Source organism: Phallusia mammillata, chromosome 4 (genome assembly GCF_965637545.1).
Source record: "Phallusia mammillata chromosome 4, kaPhaMamm4.hap1.1, whole genome shotgun sequence".
NCBI lineage: Eukaryota > Metazoa > Chordata > Ascidiacea > Phlebobranchia > Ascidiidae > Phallusia > Phallusia mammillata.
In genome coordinates this window covers 4331213-4334737 of record NC_137255.1, presented here as the reverse complement: position 1 = coordinate 4334737, position 3525 = coordinate 4331213, and the positions used below count along the sequence as shown (strand labels likewise).

Sequence of the window (3525 nt, the reverse complement as noted above, 5' to 3'; positions counted from 1 at the left end):
CATTTTGACACATGCGCTACATACCATATCAAGTAATCATGTATGTATCGACACAAATTATAAAGTACAAATAAAACCAAAAACGATAAAAAATGCCCCACTTATCCGCGCGTCAATTGCACATTATCACGTACACCAGTGCTTCTCAACTCGTTTTAGGCCATGGACCACCGGCCCAGTTAAAATAAAATCGTGGACCATTTCATTTTTGAGCAAGTTTGAAGTACGCATACGAAACAACCATTTGAACTTGAAACATAATTCTTGTAAACCGATTTTCAAGAAGTGAGATACAATTATTAACAGCTAACATTTTGATGCTCTTTTCAACATGTAATATGCAATCATCTCTAGTTTAATACTTAATTTAGTGGACGTCTTGTGGACCACCCAAAATGTCATGATGGACCACTAGTGGTCCATGGACCACCAGTTGAGAACCATTGACGTACACCATTTTGACTGTACGAAATCCAGCAAAACGGAAGAGGTTATACAAACATCACCAGATACGTATAAGGCCGACATCGGTAAACCAGCGTGTTTAGACGTTCATTTACTTACTCTTCTTTACTTATAATATAAAAATTAGGTTTAATACTTTGAAATTACAATGGGTTGAGATGAACATAAATTCATAACTGGGATCAGCCCTGAAGCGTCTATGCAGACCAGCGATCACGGCACACTCATATATAAATCACAGTACGCCAGGCCCATTAAAGGCTCTATACCGAATCAGCCGGTCACCAAGCATTTACCACCATATGGCAAGGCGTAGGCTAGAACAATCTAGCCTGCGGTGGGATTCGAACCCACGACAGGAGTCTTTCCGGGACTTGCGCTCTACCAACTGAGCCACAAATGGCTTATGAATTTTATGAATTATGAATTTATGTTCATCTCAACTGATACTGGTCAATCTGGCGATCCCCTACTACGAAGCTGACATGTGCAGCATACGAGGCATGCAACGGTGCTTGTGATTCGACTTTCGGCGGATTCTCCACTGAGCCTGTGTAGCTCAGTTGGTAGAGCGCGAGTCCCGGAAAGACTCCTGTCGTGGGTTCGAATCCCACCGCAGGCTAGATTTTTCTAGCCTACGCCTTGCCATATGGTGGTGAATGCTTGGTGACCGGCTGATTCGGTATAGAGCCTTCAATGGGCCTGGCGTACTGTGAAATTACAATGGGGGTACAAGTGCCCCTTCTTGTCCTTACGTATACCGGCACATCGATTATTAGGAGCTATTGGGAGAAAACAGCATTAAATAAAAGTTTCTGAGAAAACAGCATTTGTATCAACAAAGGACTGTGTTGTTTAAAAAGCCACAACAACCTATACAAACCCAACGGCATTGAAAAAGAGAACAGAAATAATATGAATGCGATACAACACAGCCTTTGTTTACTTCAATGTTTTCTGGTTTGTACAGATAGGCTGTTGCGGCTTTTTGAACAACACAGTCCTTTGTTGATACAAAACCCCTCTCTGGAAATTAAGTTAACCGCGTCAAATTTTTCAAAATGAAATTCCGATATTTAATTTCCTTTTTTGAAAATCCCCTGATTCTCGCAAGCTCAACAGGGCTTGAGAAAACGCAATTTGTCCTTTTTGTGACCCCCTTTGTTCCCACGCGTAAACAGATCACGCTTGACTTAAATTTACAACGAATAGGATTCCTGGAAATTTTTGGGAAACTCGAAAGATTTTTTCCGCATTTTTTCCACCAAATCATTTAAAATATATACGTACGCATGACTAGTTAAAAATTATCAGACAATGTGTTAACGCAAAGCTTTTCACTAATTTCTATTCCGACGGCCATTTCTACACTATTAAAATAATACATTGGTTTCTAAAAATACTACATTATTAGCTCACATATAGTTTCATCTTATTGTATATCGTATGTGACAAATTTTACAGAATGCCTGGTTTGAAAAACGCAGTGTAAAACGAAATAATCTGTCTCATCCATGTGGAAAAAAACCCTAAAGAGAACCTACTGCGCTATGCGATGACTTTGCCAGTACAAAGTAAATAATAGGTGAGTTTCATTTTAATATTAAAGCATTAGACAATACATCACCAGTAACCTGCAGACAGTGCACACTTTTTCGACTTATAAGGTCTCATTAGTGCAGCTGGTTACAAGAGGTAGACCGTATGGGCTATTTTGACCAAATTATGGCACTTCGGTTTGTTGGGTGTAACTGGCTAAAAAGTCATGCCTAACCAATTTTCTACGCCAGCCAATACGACCAAGGTTTGTCACCATCTTAAGTTTCATTTTGTCTTTGAAAACCAGACACAGAACAGTTTTAAAGTCTAGACGTCATTTTGTTTTCACTATGAAACGAAACTAATTTCTGATTCTATTTGAGTAAGGAACTGAAGATGCCCGTTGACAGTCAAAAACATGGTACAATCAAAAAGTCCGCCTTATGTGAACACGTTTTGTAATGTGACCACCCAATTAATTGGAACAATGCCCAAATTTTGAAACAGGAACCCAATTGGTCGAAGAGGTTGGTATTTGAAAGTTGCCTTATTAATTTCAATTTTAAGTTCTTAAATCACCATGATGGCAAAAACCTAAGCCCTGTTTTCCGCGACATACGGAATAACTACCAACTAGCGGAAATTGGTTAGGCACTGTTGTATTGTGGCGCACGCAACTCTTCACGGAAAACCTTTTCAAATGTAATTATTTTTTGTCATTGCCCGTTGTTTTTGAGCATTTTCGCTTGTGTGCTCGCAATATTTCATTCATTACTCTGAAGAAGCCCTACCGTTCTGGTGGGCGAAACGTCAACAATATTACAAGTTGATTTTTTCGTTTAGCATTACACCGGGTTTGATACTGTTCAGCATAATCACTCCAAATTTTCTAGACACTTTTCCCTGTTTTGTCCAGGCCAGTGATTCTCAACGTACATCTTTAATTCAAACCATGGTGTAGGTTTCCGTTTATCAATCAGCAACACGTAATATATTTATCTGTAAGTCAACAATTACGTAATAAACCCATATATATACCTGAATGATAAACGGAATAACCGATGGGAAAGTTTAGCTTCAACGAGGCTGAACAAGGAAAGCGGACCAAACCCTTTTCACACAGGATTTGTTGTTTACACTAAATCCAAAGACGTTATTCGCGGTAAGAACAAAGTCGTCTTGAGTGTCAGTTCAAAGTTGCGGGTGCTTTTTCGGGGGCGTTTTTACACCAATTTGGGCGTAAATTTGCGAAAATCGCTTTTTTGTAGTTTTGGGTCATTACCCATTTACGCCTGAAGGACGGATTATAGCTAATGTGTTGAAATGAGCGAGGTTATTCAGTAAGCTGGAACACCTGATTTTTTGACAGTCTGACGTTTTGTTTGGAAGTTTCGCATTAGGAGGCTTATTGGCTAATATTCCCAAAATATGGAGTGACGTTCATACTACGGCATACTACGGCGATACATCATCATAATATTGAAACATAAGTCTATTTATAATGTATATGAAAACTAACTT

General features: G+C 39.1%; 1 non-coding gene across 1 annotated transcript; it reads left to right on the top strand.

Annotated features, from left to right (window-relative positions):
* Positions 1-1013: 1013 nt before the first annotated feature.
* On the top strand, positions 1014-1087 carry Trnas-gga (transfer RNA serine (anticodon GGA)). The gene has a single exon. It is a non-coding gene; the product is annotated as a tRNA-Ser (tRNA).
* The last annotated feature ends 2438 nt before the right edge of the window (positions 1088-3525 follow it).